The sequence below is a fragment of the Macrotis lagotis genome, chromosome X (genome assembly GCF_037893015.1).
Source record: "Macrotis lagotis isolate mMagLag1 chromosome X, bilby.v1.9.chrom.fasta, whole genome shotgun sequence".
Lineage (NCBI taxonomy): Eukaryota > Metazoa > Chordata > Mammalia > Peramelemorphia > Peramelidae > Macrotis > Macrotis lagotis.
In genome coordinates this window covers 341,306,530-341,329,646 of record NC_133666.1, presented here as the reverse complement: position 1 = coordinate 341,329,646, position 23,117 = coordinate 341,306,530, and the positions used below count along the sequence as shown (strand labels likewise).

General features: G+C 36.0%; 2 pseudogenes; one reads left to right on the top strand and one right to left on the bottom strand.

Moving 5' to 3' along the window:
- The window catches only part of LOC141499095 (coilin pseudogene), a 179,223-nt pseudogene extending 160,766 nt beyond the window's left edge, over window positions 1–18,457 (top strand).
- A 4,036-nt stretch (window positions 18,458–22,493) lies between these two features.
- On the bottom strand, window positions 22,494–22,862 carry LOC141500029 (biogenesis of lysosome-related organelles complex 1 subunit 2-like; annotated as a pseudogene).
- Between the last annotated feature and the right edge of the window lie 255 nt (window positions 22,863–23,117).

Here is a 23,117-nt window from a genome sequence, read left to right as displayed (position 1 = left end):
GAAAAGGCCTTTGATAAAAATTTAAATATCATTACTATTAAAAACACTAGAAAGTTTAGGGATAAATGGAGTTTTCTGTAAAATAATAAATAGTACCTATCTAAAAGTATCAATATGTAATATATTTAAGGGGAATAAACTCAGAGCTTTTCCAGTAAATTCAGGGGTGAAACAAAGGTGCCTGCTATCACCATTACTATTCAATGTAGTATCAGAAATGCTAGCAGTAGCAATAAGAGAAGAAAAAGAAATTGAAGATATTAAAATTGGCAATGAGGAAGCAAAACTTTCACTCTTTGTAGATAATATGATGGTATATCTAGAGAACATGAGAAAATCATTTTAAAACCTCCTTGAAACAATTACAAATTCAGCAAAGTAGCAGGATATAAAATAAGCCCACATAAATCATCAGCATTTCTATCTATGAACTACAAAGCCCAAGAACAAGAGATAGAAAAAGAAATTCCATTTAAAATAACTGTATCGGGAGGCTAGGTGGCCTAGTGGATAAAGCACCAGCCCTGGAGTCAGGAGTACCTGGGTCCAAATCCGGTCTCAGAAACTTACTAATTACCTAGCTGTGTGGCCTTGGGCAAGCCACTTAACCTCATTTGCCTTGCAAAAACCTAAAAAAAAAATAACTGTATCAACATTAAATACTTGTGATTCTACCTCCCAATACAAACCCAAAAACTATATAAACACAATTATAAAGTGCTCCTCACCCAAATAAAGTCAGATCTAAATAACTGGGAAAATGTAAAATGCTCATGGTTAGGTCAAGCTAATATAATCAAAATGACAATTCTACCCAAATCAAATTATTTATTCAATACCATACCAATGAAACTACCAAATAACTACTTTACAAAGCTAGAAAAAATAGTAACAAAATTCATCTGGAGCAACAAAAAGGCAAGGGAACTGATGGAAAAAGATGTAAAGGAAGGTGCCCTAGCTCTACCAGATCTTAAACTATACTATAAAGCAGCAGTCATCAAAACTGCCTGATACTGGTTAAGAAATAGAGTAATGGTCAACTTCTGGCCAAGATGGCAGAGAGAAAACAGGCACAGTTCTAGTCTTCTTATCTTTCCCCATCTATTATATGAACCAAACCTTTTAACAGAAATATGATCTACAAAACCCAGAAAGAAAAGCCAGGAGAAAGAACATCTACCTCAGGATTTGCCTTCTGCAGCCCTGGGTGAGTCCAGGTACAGAGGGAGGATCAGTCATGGATCAGCCTGATTAGCAACGGGGTTGAAGTCTCAGGAGCCTGAGGGCCCAAGAGCCAGACCTGCTTGATGAATGGGGCTAGAGCCTGGTCAACTAGCGCACTGATGTTGGTACTGACCCTCTGGAGCTTGTCAACAGAGCTGGTGGGAGTATTCCAGTGCAGGAGAGCTGCAGACACCATCCCTGGGCTTCTCAGGTCTAAGGAACTCTGAGTCCACCTCCATTGTCACTGAGGCCTCTTCCCAAAACAAACACAATTACAGACTTCTGTGCCAGGCACAGGTGTATGAGCAGAAGAACCAGCCTAGCTGACAATAGGGAGAGAGATGACCTCACCTAAGGGTAAAGCCCACCATTGACTGAAGACAAAAGTATTTAACAGCTTTGATCCATCCCTCCAGGCTAAGTGAGTAGGCCTCAATCAAGGTCACAGACACTCCATAGAAAGCAGCCAGCACCTCCTACTGGCCAGACCATTGGGGGAAATTGCACTCAGTGAGTAAAGCTTCTAGGGATCCCAACCAGACCTCTGAGAACCAGCCCCTCCCCAACTCAAGGTCTTAGCAAAATGAAGAAAGGTCAGCAGAAAGGTGGATCCATAGAAAAATTCTTGGAAGGAAAAGACCCTAACTCAGAGAGACCTACAACCTCTGAGGAGAATATGATCTGGTCTCCAACACACAAAGACTTCCTTTAAGAAATAAGAAAGGAGTTTAAAAATAAATTGGAAAATTTGGGAGAGACAATTAACACTTTACAACAAGCAAACAAATCATTGGAAAATACAATTGGACAAATACAAAATAAGAATAATTCTCTCAGATCCTTAATTGGTCAGATGCAAAATGAGAATAAATCTCTCAGATCCTCAATTGGAAAAATACCAAATGAGAATAAATCTCTCAGATCATCAATTGGACAAATACAAAATTAGAATAATACTCTCAGATCCTCAAGCTCTTTCAAAAGTAGAACTGACAAAGTAGAAAAGGGGTTGCAAAAGGTAAATGAAGAAAACTCCTCCCTAAAAAAAAAAAAAAGAATGTAGTCTGTGGAAACTAATGACTTCATGAGACAACAAGAGCCTGTTAAACAAAATCAAAAAAATAGAAAAATAGAAGATAATGTAAACTACCTCAGCAGCAAAACCACTGACCTTGAGAATAGGTCAAGGAGGGACAACCTGAGAATTATTGGACTTCCTGAAAACATTGAAGAGAAAAAAAAAAAAAGCCTGGACTTACTATTACAGGATCTAGTGATGGAAAATTGCCCTGATATCATGGAACCAGAGGGAAAAGTAGTTACTGAAAGTATATATTGATCACCTCCATAAAGAAATCCTAAAATGAAATTACCAAGGAATGTTGTGGCCAAATTCCAGAGCTATCAAACAAAAGAGAAAATCCTGGAAGCAGCCAGAAAGAAAAAATTTAAATACCAAGGAGCCGCAGTAAGGATTACGCAAGACCTGGCTGCATCAACATTAAGGGATCAAAGGGCTGGAACCAGATATTCTGAAGAGCAAGGGAGCTTGGAATGCAGCCAAGAATCTACTATCCCGCAAAGCTGAGCCTTCTTTTTCAAGGGAAAAGATGGACATTTAATGAAATGGAAGAATTTCAAAAATTCCTGATGAAAAGACCAGAGCTAAATAGAAAATTTAGACATCAAACAGGAGGTTCAAGAGACACATGAAAAGGTTAAAAAAAAGAGAGGGGGTAAAGAAAAAAACTGCTATCCAATAAGTTGAAACTGGCTATATCCCAGCATGGGAGAAAGATTCTCTTAACTCTTGAGAATTGTAACTCTAACAGAAAGAATATACCTAGCCAGAAGTGATGGACACTCATGACTTATCCATGAGATGGATAATAATAAGATGAAATGGTCTATAACACTACTTGGGAGAAAGATTCTATTAACTCTCAAGAATAGTAACTCTATTAGATAGAATGTACTTAGCTAGAAGTGATGGATACTCAGAATTTTCTATGACTCATATAGAATGATTTTAAAAACACTACCTCCTTAAAAGGGGAGACAGGAAGGAGACAGGAGGAGGGAGGGGATTGAATGGGGGTAAATCTCATTACACTAAGAGGTACAAAATACCTATGGAAATAAAGGGGAAGAAGAAGGGAGGAGATGAGAAACACCTGAACCTTCTTCTCATCAGACTTGGTTTGAAGTCAAATTACACACATACTCAATTAACTTAAAAAACATCTAATCTCTCAAGTATTAAAAGGGGAAAAGGGGAGGGGGACAGAGAAAGGGAGGGGGAGAAAAAAGGGGAACTAACAAAAAAGGGAGGAAAGGGAAAAAAGGAAAGGGGAAAGAAAGAAGAGGGGGGTGGATATAGGAGGGTAAACACACTGAAGGGGTGGTATTCAGAAACAAAATACTGGGGAATATGGATAAAGGGGGGAAGGGGAGGAAAATACAAACAGAAGGAAGATAGCATGGAGAGCAATAAAGAATTAGTAATTATAACTTTGAATGTAAATGGGATGAACTCTTCCTTAAAACGTAAGCGAATAGCAGAGTGGATTAAAAACCAGAATCCTACAATATTCTCCTTACAAGAAACTCATTTGAAGTAGAGAGCTACATATAGAGTAAAGGAAAAAGGTTGGATCAAAATTTATTTTGCTTCAGCTGAAGTGAAAAAAGCAGGGATAGCAATCCTTATCTCAGACAAAGCAACTGCAAAAATAGATAGCATTAAAAGAGATAAGGAAGGAAACTACATCCTCCTGGAAGGTACCATAGACTATAGTGATTTCAATACTGAATATATATGCACCCAATGGGATAGTATGCAAATTCTTAGATGAGAAGCTGAGAGTAGTACAGGAAGACATAGACAGCAAAACTCTACTAGTGGGAGACCTCAACCTCCCACTCTCAGATCTAGATAAACCGAATCATAAAAATAAACAAGAAAGAAGTTAAGGAGGTAAATAGATTGTCAGAAAAACTAGATATAGTAGAGGTATGGAGGAAATTGAATGGGGATAGAAAGGAATATACCTTTTTTCTGCAGTATATGGCACTTATACAAAAATTGACCATGTACTAGGACATAAAAAACTAATGATCAACTGCAGAAAGGCAGAAATAGTGAATACATCTTTCTCAGATCACAATGGAATAAAGGTTATTTGCAATATGAGGCCAGGGAGAAAGAGACCCAGAACCAATTGGAAACTGAATAACTTCATTTTAAAGAACGAGTGGATCAAAAAACAAGTTATAGAAAAAATTAATCATTTTATCCTAGATAATGAAAATAATGAAACAACATACCATAAACTATGAGATTCACTCAAAGCAGCTCTCAGGGGATATGTTATATCTTTAAATGCTTACATGAATAAATTAGAGAAAGAGGAAATCAATGAACTAAATATTCAACTAAAAAATTAAAGAACAAATTAAAAATCCCCTATTAAATACCAATTAGAAATTCTAAAACTTAAAGGAGAAATTAATAAAATTGAAAGCAAAAAAATTATTGAATTAACAATTAAAACCAAAAGTTTTTTTATGAAAAAAACCAATAAAATTGATAAACCTCTAGTTAATTTGATTTTAAAAAAGAAAGAAGAAAACCAAATTGTTAGTATCATAAACGAAAAAGGTGAACTCACCACCAATGAGGAGGAAATTAATGTAATAATTTGAAATTATTTTGCCCAACTCTATGCCAATAAATTTGACAATCTAAGTGAAATAGATGAATATTTACAAAAATATATGTTGCCCAGATTAAATGAAGAGGAGATTAAATACTTAAACAACCCTATCTCAGAAAAAGAAATTCAACAAGCCATCATTAAACTCACTAAGAAAAAATCTCCAAGGCCTGATGGATTCACAAATGAATTCTATCAAACATTTAAGGAACAATTGGTTACAATTCTATATAAACTCTTTGGGAAAATAGGGGAAGATGGAACTCTGCCTAGCTCTTTCTATGAAACCAAGATGGTGATGATACCAAAAGCAGGAAGAGTTAAAACAGAGAAAGAAAGTTATAGACCTATCTCCCTGATGAATATGATGCAAAAATCTTAAATAAAATCTAAGCAAAATGATTACAACAAGTCATCACTGGGATAATACATTTTGATTAAGTGGGATTTATCCCAGGAATACAGGATTGGTTCAATATTATGAAAACTGTTAGTATAATCAATTAAATCAAAAACAAGCCTAACAGAAATCATATGATTCTATCAATAGATGCTAAAAAAAGCTTTTGACTACTAAAAGAGAGTGTAGGACTAAATGGACTATTCCTTAGAATAATTATTAGTATCTATCTGAAACAATCAACAAGCATTATATTAAATTGAGAGAGGCTAAGAGGCATTCCCAATAAGATCAGGGTGAAGCAAGGGTGCCCATTATCACGACTACTATTCAATATCATATTAGAAATGTTAACTTCAGCAATTAGAGAAGAAAAAGAAATTTAAGGAATTAGAATTGGGAAGAAAGAGACAAAGCTCTCACTCTTTGCAGATGACATGAGGGTATACCTAGAGAATCCTAAGATATCATCCAATAAATTACTGGAAACAGATAGCAATTTTAGCAAAGTTGAAGGATATAAAATAAACCCTCATAAATCCTCAACATTTCTATATATGACTAGCAAGATACAGCAGGCAGAGCTAGAAAGAGAAATGCCTTCAAAGTGACCTCAGACAATATAAAATTACCTGGGAGTCTATTTGCCAAAGCAGACTCAGAAACTTTTTGAAAACAATTATAAAACACTTCTCACACAAATTAATTCAGATTTAAATAACTGGGCAAATATCAACAGCTCATGGATAGGTAGAGTTAATATAATAAAAATGACAATTCTACCAAAAATTAAACTACCTGTTTAGTGTCCTACCAAACAAAATTCCAAAAAAATACTTTAATGAGTTCAAAAAAGTTGTAAGTAAATTCATAAGGAGAAATAAAAAGTCAAGAATTTCCAGGGATTTAATGAAAACGTGCAAAAGAAGGGGGCTTAACCCTACCTGATCTAAAATTATATTATAAAGCATCAATCATCAAATCTTTCTGGCATTGGCTAAGAAATAGAGTGGTGGACCAGTGGAATAGACTAGGTGCAATATCAGGAAATGATTATAGTAATCTGCTGCTTGATTAACCCAAAGAGTCCAGGTGTTGGGATGAAAATTCTCTCTTTGATAAAAATTACTGGGAAAATTGGAAGTTAGTATGGAAAAAACTTAGATTAGATCAACATCTCACACTCTATACCAAGATAAGATCCAAATGGATACAGGATTTAGACATAAAAAAAAATACTATAAGCAAATTAGAAGATCAAGGACTAGATTACCTGTCAGATCTATGGAAAAATAAGCAGTTTATGACTAAGGAAGAGATGGAGAACATTCCCAAAAACAAACTCGACTATTTTGATTACATTAAACTAAAAAGCTTTTGCACAGATAAAACCAATGTAACCAACATCAAAAGAAATGTACTATACTGGGAAACAATCTTTACAACTAATGTTTCTTACAAAGGATTCATTTCCAAAATATACAGAGAACTGTCATATTAAAAAAAAAAGCCATTTCCCAGTTGACAAATGGTCAAAGGACATGCAAAGGCAATTTACAGATGAGGAGATCAAAGCAATCCATAGTCATATGAAAAATTGCTCTAAATCATTATTAGAGAAATGCAAATTAAAGCTTCTCTGAGGTATCACCTCACACCTCTCAGACTGGCCAATATGATCAGAAAGGATAATGATCAGTGTTGGAAGGGTTGTAGGATATCTGGGACACTATTACACTGTTGGTGGAGCTGTGAACTCATCCAACCTTTCTGGAGAGCAGTCTGGAACTATGCCCAAAGGGCAACAAAAATGAGCATGCCCTTTTGATCCAGCAATACCACTACTGGGTCTATACCCTGAAGAGATGATGAAAAAGGGTAAAAACATCACTTGTACAAAAGTAGTCATAGCAGCCCTGTTTGTGGTGGCAAAGAATTGGAAATCAAGTAAATGTCCTTCAATGGGGAATGGCTTAGCAAACTGTGGTATATGTATGTCATGGAACACTGTAGTTCCATTAGAAACCAGGAGGGATGGCAATTCAGGGAAGTCTGGAGGGATTTGCATGAACTGATGCTGAGTGAGTTGAGAAGAACCAGAAAAACACTGTACACCCTAACAGCAACATGGGGGTGATGATCAACCTTGATGGACATGTTTATTTCATCAGTGCAACAATCAGGGACAATTTTGGGTTGTCTGCAATGGAGAATACCATCTGCAACCAGATAAAGAACTGTGGAGTTTGAACAAAGTTCAAGGACTATTCCCTTTAATTTAGGGGAAAAACTGATATCTTATTGTAAGATCTTGTTATCTCTTATACCTTCTGTTTCTTCCTTAAGGATATGATTTCTCTCTCATCACTCTCAATTTGGATCAATGTACAACATGGAAACAATGTAAAGACTTTCAAATTGCTTTCTGTTGTGCGGGGTGGGGGAAGTGAAGTAAGAATGGGAGAAAAATTATAAAACTCAAAATAAATTTAAAAAAAATCTTTAATTAAAAAATAGAAATAGAGTAATGGACATTGGATTAAGATAGGTTCAAAAGAAACTGCAATAAATAACTACAGCAGTCCACTACTTGAGAAACTCAAAAACATCAGTCTCTGGGATAAGAACTCACTATTTGACAAAAATTGTTGGGAAAACTAGAAAATAGTATGGCAAAAACTAGGCACAGATCCACATTTCATACCCTATAACAAAATAAGGTCAAAATGGGTATAGGATTTAGACAAAAAGAGTGATACCATAGGTAACTTAATAGATCAAAAGATACCCTATCTGATGTTTGGTAAAGGGACAAATTTATGACCAAACAAGAATTAGAGCACATTATAAACTGCAAATTGAATGATTTTAACAATATTAAATTTAAAAAGTTTTGCACTAATAAAATCAATGCTGCCAAAATTAGAAGAATAGCAGAAAGCTAGGGAAAAATCTTTACAACCAGGATTTCTGGTTTCTAATATATAAATTGCATCAAATTTATAAGGTCACAAGTCATTCCTCAATGGATAAATGGTAAAAGTATATGAACAGACAGTTTTCAAATGAAGAAATTGAAGATAGATAGATAGATAGATAGATAGATAGATAGATAGATATAGTCATATGAAAAAATGCTCCAAATCACTGTTGATTAGAGAAATGCAAATTAAAACAACAATGAGGTGCTATCTCTCACCTATTAGATTAGCCTAGGTAAGAAAAAAGGAAGATAATATTGGAGAGGTTATGGGAGGATAAGGACAATGATGCATTGCTGGTGGAGTTTCCAACAGATACAATCTTTCTGGAGAGCAATATGGAACAATGCCCAAAGAGCAATAAAACTGTTCATACACTTTAACCCAGAAATTCCAATTCTAGGACTATATCCAGAAGAAATTTCAAAAAAAATGGGAAAAATTCTAAATATTTGAAAATATTCTTAGCAGCTCTTTTTGTAGTGGCAAAGAATTGGAATTTGAGGGGATGCCCATCAATTAGTGAGTGACTAAACAAGCCATGGTACATGAATACTATGGAATATTATTGTTCTCTAAGAAATCATAAATGGTCAAACTCTACAGAAGCATGGAATGACTTATGGGCTCTGATGCTGAGCAAAGGGAGTACAGCCATGAAAGCAATGTACTCATCAACAACATTATGAGATGAACAACCTTGATGGATGAAACTCCTCTTAACAGTCCAGAGAGCTAGGACAACTGTATTAGACTGGTAATGGTCTATATTATTCCCAATCAGAGGAAGAAAAACAAAACAAAACAAAACCCTACTGGATCTGATGAACATTTTATAAAAATTTCTCTTATCTATCTCTTTCCCTTTATTGTAATTCCTCATGTCAAAAATTACTAATTTGTAAATATGTTTAACAAAATATATATGTAAAATGCTAACCTGACTGTTCACTCCTGAGGGGAGCTGGGTAGGAAGGAAGAGTGGAGGGAAATTTTGTAACTTGGAAATATGCATGCACAATGGAGAGAAATAAAATAAATATATAAAAAAATTTCTGCCCAGACTTGGGAAACTGGTTTGAGATCCATAGGTGAGAAATATACCCCCCTTTTTTTTTAGATTTTAGATTTTTAGAAAAGTAGAAAAATTATTGAATCTTTAGTCCTCCTTCTGTTTGTGTTTCCCTTTTTTTGTCCAGGGAAAACAGAAAAAGGTTGAATTTTGAGGGGAGTTTGCAGAGGTGTGATGTCAGAGGGGGCTCATAGGCTGATCACATGTGGTGTTTCCAAGTAGCACTTTTATGGGCCTGTCCCGTGTTTTGTTCAGGCTGACCAGAGATGGCAGCACTGGGGTGTTTTAAGGAAGGAAGTTTGGCTTATGTCCAATTCTCCTGTTTGCCTATCTAAAAGTTTAGGAGAATTAAAACATGGGGAAAATTTGGTACAAAAGACTTCCATCCCACCCCCACCCCAGCTGTGTGCTAGCTCCTTGAAAGGAATTAAGCTTGACAAAAGCCAAACAACTGAGCTCAGGAAAATTATCTTTGGGTGGAACTCTTTCTATGAAATGCTGCATCTTTCTCTGTTGCCCCCACCCTCTGCAGGGGGAGGAGGTAGGGAGAAGGAAAATCTTACTTTTTAGAACTTAGACACTCAAACCAAAGTCTCAGATAGAATGCATGCTTCACTGCAAGAAGAGTAAGAGCTCCCCAAAATATATTTTAGTCTCATTGATTAGAATAGGGGACCCCCATGCCTTCTTCCTGGTTTGGGGAAGAGGGAGGTTGGACAACAACCATGTTTTCCTTAGACTGCACAAGCTTAATCAATTCTAATCTCCATTCCCTAAAGACATTACTTGGACTGAGAAAGTCCCACCTTTGGGAGGGGGGGAAGGGAAAATGGGCAGATTGAGTAACTGGTCAATTAGTTAAGGAAAAATAGAGAGAGAAGATAACTTTTTCTGGGACTAGGAAATTCAGATTTTATCTCTTAATTAAGCCTGTGCTAATAACTAATATCTCTGTAATAGAGTAACTGGATTTGAACTTTATAAAGTTACTTAAGAATGCATTCAATTTTAACCATTGATTGGCTCTTTCAAAATACATATAAGAGGCTCATAAATAAATTCTGATTTTAAAAATTATTTTTAACTGGTCTTAATTGGTACATTCAAAAAATTATAAGATAATTTGTGTGTGTGTGTGTGTGTGTGTGTGTGTGTTTAAACATCAATAAGACATTTTCACATCTCTCCACTGGCCTGGAGAGATGGGGAAATGTTTCTAAATTTTGAGACTTTTGGTGCAGGCCAGGATGTCCAAAAATCTCACTTTGGGAAATTTGAAATCTGAAATTTGAAAGAGTTGTCTCTGTGTTTGTGTCCGTGTGTATGTGTGTATGTGTATGTATGTCTGTATGTATATATGTGTGTGTGTGTGTGTGTGTGTGTGTGTGTGTGTGTGTGTGTAATTCAGATCGGAAATAGAGTTACATGAGTTAAATGTTCCTCTTCTCTTTTGTTTGGGTTTTGAATTGAATTGCTCAAAAAAAGTCTAATTTAAAATTAAGTAATAAACTTGGGATCTGAGCCTATTCTGTCACTAGGGAATCTTAATGTCATTTGTCATTTGAAAGTTTGAAAGTTGCAAAGTTTGTGAAATGATCTCTGCTGTGAGCTAAGCTTTTGTTAACCTGGCATTGATTGACAGCTGTATTCAACTTATGTTAATTGAGACTTTAAGGTTTAGTAAATATAGACTTTCTGCCCTCAAGAGGCTTTGAAAAGAGGATGGGAAGGCCTATGATAGGAAAAGGTTCATCACCTTGTGTTTAAAAGAAGAAATTATCTGAGAGCTAAATAAGAATAATTTAGTCAACTTTGAAAGTTCTGTAACAAGTCTTGAGAATTTATGTGTATTATTAAGAAGGAAAATATATTGGGATAAATTGTATGTCAAGGAATTTGGAAATATCAAATCATATATAAAATATTCACTGATTTCTTCTGGGAAAGAGAAATATTGTAATCTGACTTGGTTTTTTGTTATATTTTTTTTTTAGGGTTTGTTTTTTTTTGCAAGGCAAATGGCTTTAAGTGGCTTGCCCAAGGCCACCTAGCTAGCAAATACTAAGTATCTGAGGTCTTATTTGAACTCTGATACTCCTGACTCCAGGACCTGTGTTCTATCCCCTGAGACCACCTAGCCACCCCTATCTGATTTGTTTTGATGTTAAATCAATGTTGATAATATATTGTCTACAATCTCACAAGGTCTTTTGTTGGTAAAGGAAGAAAGTTTGTAATAATCTTTATCTCTGGGGCAGCTAGGTGGCACAGTGGATAAAACACCGGCCCTGGAGTCAGGAGTACCTGAGTTCAAATCCAGTCTCAGACACTTAATAATTACCTAGCTGTGTGGCCTTGGGCAAGCCACTTAACCCCACTGCCTTGCAAAAACCTAAAAAAAAAAAATCTTTATCTCTTAGTACATGTTTATGGAAGGGAATATAGATGTATATATAAAACCAAAAGCAAAATCTACATAACATCCTTTAAATGAAAATAAGAAAACGTATTATCATTGCCCAGCATTTATAGTATTTTGCTCTTTTTCTAAGGGGAATGAGATGTTTAAATAAGAATCATATGTTCAATGTAAATTAATAATGTATGCTTAATTTTTTATTTTTTATTTCATATTATTATAATAATCGTTGTCATGAGAGTAAATATAAAACCCCCTCCCCAGCAAGAAGATGAGAAATTTCAGGAATAGTGAGAGAAAAAAAATGTACTTCAGTCTGTGCTCAGATTCCAATGGCTCTGTCTCTGGGATGAATTGCCTTCTTTATCATCAGTCCCCCAGAGAAGCTACTTCAATATTTCTCCCATAGTTACTATTAGAAACTGTATTTTCCTCCACTCTATTCCTCCCCACTCTCACTTATTCTATTCTCTCTCCCTCTCCTTTCATCCTGCCCCTGTCCAAAAGTGTGTTGTATCTGAGAACACTCTCCCACACTCTTCCCTCTCCTCTATCACCTATTCCCCACCTTCCCTCCCCTCATTCCCCCTTATCCCATCCCTTTCTTCTCATTTTTCTCTAGGGTAGGATAGATTTCTATACCCTATTTCTATCACACCTATTAAGTGTGTATGTTATTTCCTCTCTGAGTCATTTCTGGGGGTAATGAAAGTTCACCCATTCCCCCCTCGCCTTCCCTCCCATTGCACTCCATTGAAAAAGTTTTTTCTTCAATGTAAAGACTAACAGACTGCCTTCTGGGAGGGGTAGGGAAGGAAGCAGGATTAGGGGGAAAAATTGTAAAATTCAAAATAAATAAAATTTTTCATTAAAAAAAGCTTTTTTTCAGCTTTTGACAAAATATAGCATCCATTCCTACTAAAAACACTAGAGAGTGTAAGAATAAATGGACTATTCCTTAGAATAATTAGCAGTATCTATTTGAAACCATCAACAAGCATTATATTAAATGGGAAGAGGCTAAAGGCATTCCCAATAAGATCAGGGGTGAAACAAGGGTGTCCATTATCACCACTACGATTTAATATCATATTAGAAATGTTAGCTTCATCAATAAGAGAAGAAAAAGAAATTGAAGGAATTAGAATTGTGAAGGAAGAGACAAAACTCTCACTCTTTGCAGATGACATGAGGGTATACCTAGAGAATCACAAGAAATCATCCAAAAAACTACTAGAAACAATTCAGAATTTTAGCAAAGTTGAAGGACATAAAATAGACCCTCATAAATCCTCAACTTTCTATATATGACTAGCAAGATACAGCAGGAAGAGCTAGAAAGAGAAATCCCATTCAAAGTAACCTCAGACAATATAAAATACCTGGGAGTCTACTTGCCAAGACAGACTCAGAAACTTTTTGAAAACAATTATAAAACACTTCTCACACAAATTAAATCAGATTTAAATAAGTGGGCAAATATCAACAGCTCATGGATAGGTAAAGCTAATATAATACAAATGACAATTCTACAAAACCTAAACTACCTGTTTAGTGCCCTACCAATCAAAATTCCAAAAAAAATTACTTTAATGAGTTAGAAAAAATTGTAAGTAAATTTATATAGAGAAATAAAAAGTCAAGAATTTCCAGGGATTTAATGAAAAAGTGCAAAAGAAGGGCACTTAGCCCTACCTGATCTAAAATTATATTTTAAAGCATCAGTCATCAAATCTTTCTGGCATTGGCTAAGAAATAGAGTGGTGGACCAGTGCAGTAGACTAGGTGCAAAAGCAGGAGATGATTATAGTAAGCTGCTGTTTGATAAAGGCAAAGAGTACAGCTATTGGGATAAAAACTCCCTCTTTGATTAAAAACTGCTGGTACAATTGGAAGTTAGTATGGAAGAAACTTAGATTAGGCCAACACCTAATACCCTTTACCAAGATATGATCCAAATGGTTACCGGACTTAGACATAAAAAACAATACTATAAGCAAATTAGAAGATCAAGGACTAGTTTACCTGTCAGATCTATGGAAAGGGGAGCAGTTTATGACTAAGGAAGAGTTGGAGAACATCACCAAAAACCAATTAGATGATTTCAATTACATTAAATTAAAAAGCTTTTGCACAGATAAGACCACTGTAACCAAGATCAAAAGAAATGTAGTAAATTGGGAAACAATCTTTACAACTAATGATTCTGACAAAGGACTGATTTCTAAAGTATACAGAGAACTGAGTCATATTTTTAAAACAAAAAAATTCCCCAATTGACAAATGGTCAAAGGATATGCAAAGGCAATTTACAGATGAGATCAAAGCAATCCATAGCCATATGAAAAATTGCTCTAAATCATTATTAGAAAAATGCAAATTAAAGCTTCTCTGAGGTACCACCTCACACCTCTCAGATTGGCCAATATGACCAGAAAGGATAATGATCATTGTTGGAAGGGTTGTGGGAAATCTGGGACACTATTACACTGTTGGTGGACCTGTGAACTCATCCATTCTGGAGAGAAAGTTGGAACTATGCCCAAAGGGCAACAAAAATGAGCATACCCTTTGATCCAGCAATACCACTACTGGGTCTATACCCTGAAGAGATGATAAAAAAGGGTAAAAACATCACTTGTACAAAAATGTTCATAGCAGCCCTGTTTGTGGTGGCAAAGAATTGGAAATGAAGTAAATGTCCTTCAATGGGGAATAGCTTAGCAAACTGTGGTATATGCATGTCATGGAACACTATTGTTCTATTAGAAACCAAGAGGGATGGGAATTCAGGGAAGCCTGAAGGGTTTTGCATGAACTGATGCTGAGTGAGATGAACAGAACCAGAAAATCACTGTACACTCTATCAGCAACATGGGGGTGATCTTCAACCTTGATGGACTTGCTCATTCCATCAGTGCAACTACCAGGGACAATTTTGGGCTGTCTGCAATGGAGAATACCATCTGTATCCAGATAAAGGGCCGTGGAGTTTGAACAAATTTCAAGGACTATTCCCTTTAATTTAGAAAAGAAAACAGCTATCTTATTTTCTGATCTTGTTATCTCTTATAGTCTTTGTTTCTTCCTTAAGAATGTGATTTCTCTCTCATCACACTCAATTTGGATCAATGTACAACAGGGAAACAAAATAAAGACTGACAGATTGCTTTCTGTGGCGGAGGCAGAGGGGAGGGAAGTAAGATTGGTAAAACTCAAAACTCAAATAAAATCTTTAAAAATTAAAAAAAAGCATTTTTCTTGACACTTATGTGAAATATCTTAGCCCCTTCTTCCTCTCCTTTTGCTTGCCCCCAGTACTTTCCTTTATCACCCATTGATTCCATCTTTTTATTATATTATACCATTATAATCCACTCCTTCTTGTGCCCTGTATGAATGAGAATATCAGTTATCTATAACTTCTTCCCATGCAGGGATACAAACAGATCAACATCATTAAGTTCCTCATATTTAGTCCATCTCATCCACCTCCTCTATGGTTCACCAGAGTCCTGTACCTAAAGATCAAACTTTCTGTTAAGCTCTGGTTGTTTCAATAGGAAAGTTTAAAAGTCCCTGTTTCATTTAAATTCCATCTTTTCCCCCTGAAAAAGGATGTTCAGTTTTGCTGGGTAGTTGATTCTCACAATGTCATATTTCATTCCCTACAAACCCTTAGTGTAGATGCTGCCAGATACTGTGTAATCCTGACTACAGAACCACAGTAGTTGAATTGTTTGTTTCTGGCAGCTTTTAGTATTTTCTCATTGACTTGTGAGTTTGGGAATTTGGCTATAAAATTCCTAGAACTTTTTCTTTTGGGATCTGTTTCAGGAGGTGATCAGTGAATTCCCTCAATTTCTATTTCACCCTCTGCTTCTAGGATCTCAGGGCAATTTGCTATATTATTTCTTGAAATATGAAGTCTAGGCTCTTTTCCTGGTTGTGACTTTCAGGTAGCCCAACAATTTGTAAATTATCTCTCTTTGGATCTGTTTTTGAGGGTGGTTCGTTTGTACCTAATCTAGTCCACTGATCACCACTCTATTTCTTAGATAGTACCAGACAGTTTTGATGACTGATGCTTTATAATGTTTTTTTATCTGATATGGCTAGTCTGACTTCTATTACATTTTTTAATTAAATCCCTTGATATTCTTGACCATTTTGTTCCTCCATATGAATTTAGTTACTGTTTTTTTTCTAGCTCACTAAAGTGATTGTTTTGGAAGTTCGATCGGAATGGCACTAAATAAGTAATTTAATTTAGGTAGAATTGTTATTTTTATTATTTTAACTTGGTCTACCCATGAGCAATTGATATTTGCCCATTTATTTTGATATGATTTTATTTGTGGAAAAGTGTTTTATAGTTTTTTTCATAAAGTTTCTGAGTCTGCCTTAGCAGGTGGACTCCCAATTATTTTATATTGTCTGAAGTTATTTTAAATGGGATTTCTCTTTCTATCTCTTGCTGCTGTATCCTGTTAGTAATATATAAAAATTCTGAGGATTTATGTGGGTCAGCTTTATATCCTGTGACTTTGCTAAAGTGTCTCATTGTCTCCAGTAGTCTTAAAAATGATTTTCTAGGGTTCATCTGCAACAGTGGAGAGTTTTATTTTTTTCATTACCAATTCTAATTGCTTCAATTTCTCCTTTATCTCTTATTGCTATAGCTAATATTTCTAATACAATATTGAATAATAAGGGTGATAATAGGCATCCTTGTTTCACCCTTAATCTTATTGGGAATGCTTCTAGCTTAGAATCATTCCCAATAATGCTTATTGATGGTTTCAGATAGATACTACTTATCTTTTAAAGGAACAATCCATTTATTCCTATGTTTTCTGGTGTTTTTAAAAGGAATTATTGCCTCTCGGCTTTCGTGGAGCACGGGAGAAGACGGCTCGCCTGCGGCTCCACTTCGGTTACCCGCCGCCCTCCTCTCCGCGCTGTTCGGTCTTCTGGCTCCTGGCCGACCTGACCAAATGCCGAGTGGTCACCGACCTGGCCAGTCTCATCCGCCCCCGCTTCGGCTTCAGTTCTGGGGCCACCCTGGGCCTCTACCTGGAGGGGGCTGTTGGTCCCCCCACCACCACCACGGAGAGTGCGCGCCAGGTGCGTGACAACGATTGCCTCAGAGTTAAATTAGAAGATGTTGAAATTGTTGAGAACTCTGTAGCAATCAGTAATGGACTCAGTTATTCATACAAAAAAGCACGGAAGAGAAGAACCACATGGGAGGAAGAAGAGCGATGCAGATAAATGATCAGTACACAGAGAAACATTGGAAAGGGGGAGAGGTCAGTGAAACTTCCTCTTCTCCAGAACCAGATCTAGGCACAAGGGGAAAAAAAAAGCAAGAAGAGAAAAATGAATGATGGAGTAAATGAAAATAATGGAAACTGGACCCCCCAAAAATCAGGGAAGGAGAAAGAAAGGAAAATTGAAGATAAACAGCAGAAAAAATCTCCAAAGCCCTCTAAACCAAAGACTTTGCCAGAACAAAACAAAAAGAGCTGTAGGGTTCAGAAGAATGCCTCCAGTAAAAATAGTTCAGCTGACACCAAGAGGAAAAAGGATATTGGCTTGGCTGCTAAAGCTGCTAACCCTGATAACTCATCAGATTCTGATTCTTCTGCTACATCGTCAGAGGAAAGCCACAGCAAGGCAAGTCCTGGTGGTAAGAAATTAATAGAGAAGACATCATTTGTCACATCAAAGCCAACTGGTTCCCACCCAACTGCAGACAGACTTATAACTAGCACCGGCAGTAATGCACCCTCTGTCAAGGGCAAAGGAACTCAAGCATCATCCTCTAGTTTAGATTCCAGTTCCAGTTCAGATGGACCAGAACAAGCTGCCAAAGAGAGCTTCAACAATGGCTGCTGCTCCAACTGGGACAACCATATCTGCAGGATCTTCACAAGCAAATGGTCCAGATACAGACAATCTCTTAGGAACAAGACAGGAGATGCTCTATTCTGATCTCTGGGATAAGACAGTATTGGGGAATGGTGGGAAACAGCTGATGCCTTTGGTTCCAGAATCAGCTCCTCACCCAAGCAGTTTTGGAAGGGGAAGGGGAAGAGGGGAAGATATTTTCCCCTGGCGGGGACCTAGGGGACAAGGTTTTCATGGAATCAGAGGACGAGGGAGAGGGGGAAACATTAATTATGTATTTAATGGTGAATCCCAGAAACAGAAGCAATTAACTGAAATAGTAAAAAACATTTCTGTTATTATCCAGAATCCAGTGGAGACTCCTCAGAAGGATTACAGTCTACTTCCTCAATTAGTGGCACCCCCACAAGTGGGGGGGAAAAGATTGCATTTAAGCTTTTGGAATTGACAGCAGATTATTCTCCTGATGTCTCTAATTACAAGGAGGGAAGAATAATAAACTACAATCCTGATGCTCAGGAAGTAGAAATAGAAATCCTTTCATCTTTACCAGTGGTGAAGGAGCCTGGGAAGTTTGACCTGGTGGAACAGAAGTAGTGGAGTATGCAGTATCACAAGATAAAAGGATAACTTTGTTGGAAAGAACTGATTGAACCAAGACTTATTATTGAGACTCACACTGACACTCCAAATACAGAACAGGCCTGACATTTACCATTGTACTCAATGTATATATTGTCAACTAAGGACTAAATCTATAGATTTTATTATTTTTATTTGTTTGTCTTATGAATTTGTGAATGTGAGTATGGTTTGGACTTTTTCTAAATAAAGTATTTCAACATCAAAAAAATAAATAAATAAAAGCAATTATTGCTGTATTTTGTCAAAAGCTTTTGCAGCATCTATTGAGATGATCATAAGATTTATACTAAGTTTGTTATTGATATAGTCAATTATGCTGAAAGAATGGTTGGTTAGACATTTGGTTCTAATATTGAACCAACCCTGCATTACTGCTATAAATCCTGCTTAGTCAAAATGTTTTATCCTATTGATAATTCTGTAATAGCTTTGCTAATAGATTTTTTTAAATTTTTTCATCCTTATTCATTTAGTAAATGGTTCTATAGTTTTCTTTCTCTGTTTGGACTCTAACAGATTTAAGCATCAGCACCATATTGGTTCCATAGAAGGAATTAGGCAAAGTTCTGTCTTCACTTATTTTTTTCCAAGTAGTTTATATAGAATTGGAACCAATTGTTCCTTAAAAATTTGATAGAATTCACTTGTGAATCCATCTGACCCTGGAGATTTTTTCTTAGGGAGCTCATTGATGGTTTTTGAATATCTTTTTCTGAGATAGGGTTATTTAATTATTTAATTTCCTCTTCTTTTAACCATGGCAATTTATGTTTTTGTAACTATGCATCCATTTCACTTAGATTTATCAAATTTATTGGCATACAGTTGGACATTAGTTCTGTATTATTAATTTTATTTCCTCTCATTGGTGGTGGATTCAACTTTTACATTTTTGATATTAGTAATTTGATTTTCTTCTTTCTTTTTTTTAAAATCAAATTAGCCAAAGGTTTATCTATGTTATTTTTTCCACAAAACCAACCCTTGGTTTTATTTATTAGTTTAATATCTTTCTTTTCAATTTTATTAATTTTGTCTTTAATTTTCAGAATTTCTAATTTGGTATTTAGTTGGAGGTTTTTAATTTTTTCTTTCTCTAATTTTTAGTTGCATTCTCAGTTCATTGATTTCCTCTTTTTCTAATTTATTCATGTAAGCATTTAGAAATATAATATATCCTCTAATAGCTGCTTTGGTTGTATCCCCTAAGTTTTGGTATGTTGTCTCATTATTGTCATTGTCTTGGATGAAATCATTAAATCTTTCTATGATTTATTCTTTGAGCCACTCATTCTTTAAAATTAGGTCATTTATTTTTAGTTAGTTTTAGGTCTATCCATGGCCCTTTATTGCAAGTGACTTTTATTGCATCATGGTCTCAAAAGGATCCAATCAATATTTCTGCCTTTCTGCATTTGATTATGAGGTCTTTACGCCTTAATACAGGGTCATATTTTGTAGGTGCCATGTGTTGCAGAAAAAGAGATTATATTCCTTTCTATCCCCATTCAATTTTTCTCCAGAGATGTATCATATCTAAGTTTTCTAACTTTCTATTCACCTCCTTAACATCCTTCTTGTTTATTTTAAGGATAGATTTATCTAATTATGACAGAAGGAGTTTGAAGTCTCCCACCAATAGAGTTTTGCTGTCTCTGTCTTTCTGTAACTCCTTCATCTTCTTATCTAAGAATTTGGATGCTATACCACTTGGTGCAAACATTCTTAGGATTGAAATTACTTCATTGTCTATGGTACTTTTCAGAAAGATATAGTTTCCTTCCTTATCTCTTTTAATAAGATCTATTTTTGCAGCTGCTTTGACTGAGCTAAGCACTGCTACCCAACTTTTTTTACTTCAACCAAAGCATTCTGCTCCAGCCTTTTACCTTTACTCTGTCTGTATCTTTCAATGTGTCTCTTGTAAGCAGAATATTGTGGAATTCTGATTTTTAATCCACTGCTGTTCACTTCCATTTCAGGAAAATTCAGCCCATTCACATTCAAAGTTATAATTACTAATTCTTTATTGTCCTTCTGCTGTCTCCCTGGTCCTCTTTCACCTTAACCCTCCTCCCAAGCATTTTTCTTCTGAATACTGCCTCCTTCAATGTGTTTACCCCCTTCTACCCAACCCTCATCCTTTTCTTTCCCCTCTCCTCTTCTTCCTTTCCTCCCCTCCCCCTCTTAATACATGAAAGGCAAGATAAAATCCTAATCTCAGTTGAATAGGTATTAATCCCTCTCTGAGCCAAATCTGATAAGAGTAAGAGTCAGACAGTTCTAACCTCCTCTCTTCTTTCTCTCTATTGCAATAGGTTCTTAGAACCTCTTCATGTGATATAAATTACCCCATTCAATCTTCCCCTTCTTCCCATCTCTTTATTGTCCTCCCTTTTTAATGAAATATTTTTAAATCATTTCATAAAAGTCATGGACATATCAAGAATGTCCATACCTTCTTGACTAAGTATATTCCCTCTAATAGAGTTACAGTTCTCAAGAGTTATGAGAATCTTTCCCCCCAGGTGGGGATGTAACCACTTTAATCTTATTGGGTAATAGCTTTTTTTTTCCTTTTCATTTCTCTCTTCAGTGTCCTCTTTGAAGACCAAGTTTTCTATTTAGCTCTGGTCTTGTCATCAGAAAAGATTGGAAGTTTCCTCTTTTGTTAAATATACATCTTTTCCCTGAAAGAGAAGACTCAGTTTTGTTGGATGGGGAATTCTTGGTTGTAATTCAAGCTCCCTTCTCTCCAGAATATCATATTCCAGGCCCTTTGATCCATTAATGCTGATGCAGTCAGGTCCTGTGTAATCCTGACTCCTGGCTCTTTGATATTTGAATTGATTCTTTCTGGCCACTTGCAGGATTTTATCCTGGATCTAACCAAATATTCCTTAGTATTTTCATTTTGGGATCCCTTTCAGGAAGCAATCAATGTATTCTTTCAATGACTATTTTGCCCTCTGATTCCAGGATATCAGGGTAGTTCTCCTTAACTATATCCTAAAGTATTAACTTCAAGCTTTTTTTTTCCCCCCTCAATATTTTAAAAAAGTCTCATGATTCTTAGCTTGTCTCTTCTGGATCTAATTTCCAGGTGAGTTGTTTTGCCAGTGAGTTATTTTACATTTTCTTCTTTTTTTCCATTTTTTATATTGTTTAACAGATTCTTGGTTTCTCATGATATCAAGAGTTTCCATCCATAAACCATCTTTTTTTTTAGAGAAAAATTTTCTTCATTTATCTTATGTATCTTCTTTTTGAATTGGTCAATTCTATTTCTGAAGGAGTTGCATGCTTTTCCAATTGACCAATTGTGTTTTTAAGTTGACCATTTTCTTTTTTACATTTGAATCATTCAAAAGACCCTGCTTTCCGCCGGCCTTTCTTCATTTTGTGGATGGTATGACTTTTAAGATATTCATACTTTAAGAAGAAAATCAGAATTCTAAAAAAAAAATCAGTTACTGGCTTTACAGAAAGGCCTGGAATTTCTAAGTATTCAATAGCAAATGCTTAGGCATCAAGAGAGTGCGGTATACAGTAAGGCATAGAAGAATTTAGGACCCATTGACACATCAAATGGTAAGGTCAAGTGGTAATTCATCTCACTTAAAGAATGAGAATTTGTGATTCTTATCTCATCCAGACCAGAGAGATTTCTAGAAGGATAATTTTGGTAACTGTAATAGAGAATTCTGAATCTGTAATCCTGGTGTCTAGTAAGGAGGTTATTAAATGGTGCAGAATCCATGTCAAAAATTTACTTGTCTTTTTTTTCCTATATCATAATTTATTGCTTTAGTTTAATAACAGGCTATGTTGGGGGTGGGGGTAGGGAGAATTGAAGAAGGAAAGAGCAGATAGGGAACCAGAGCCTCTCCTCTAGGTCTGCTCCAGACTGGGTTGATTCTGATTTCTGAACCTTGATCCAGGGCACATAACAAGATGAATATCCAGGGGGTTTTAGAAAAACATTAAGGTGGAGCAGTTACACAGTCAGCCAAAGAGGGAGCTGGGATTCTTCTTTGATCTGCTGCACCACTTCCTTTTATGAATTGAAGCATAGAAGTTTGACAAGTTCCATCCCATGAATTTCAGCTCTTAAAAGGTTTCTTGTAAAGTCTTTATATTAAAGAATTCTTTCATCACTCCTATAATTCTTTGTACTTTGCTTCCAGTTTCTTTGAATATGCATCCAATTTGTAGGCTACCTGCTCCTCAATTAAAGTGATCTGATCCAGATAAGGCTAAAATACTGCATATTTCTGGTTTAAGTCCATTAGATTTCCTACTTATATTTACTGCAATGTCTTTCATTTTCAGATATGTCAAACTAGTCAGTTTGTTCACGTTTCCAAAATTTAGTCTTTACTGGTGGCTTTCAGCTCGCCCATCAGGTTGCAGCCATTTTGGAGAACATGTCCTGGCCCAGACCCATGATATACATCTCAGCATGTTCCATGGCCTCCTGGCCATTCCTCACCACAGCATCACCTAGACTGGGAAGGGGGGGGGGGGGGGATAAGGATGGGAGTGGGAGGGGAAGGGAAGGAGAGGGAAGAAAAATTTCACAAAATTCAAAGTTTATTGGTTTCTCTCTGTATGTCTCTGCCTCTGAATCTGTATCTCTATTTCTGTCTCTGTCTCTATCTCTCTATCTTTCTCTGTCTGACTGTCTCTGCCACTACCTCTGTCTCTGTCTTTGTCTCTCTCTCTGTCTCTGTCTCTCTGTCTC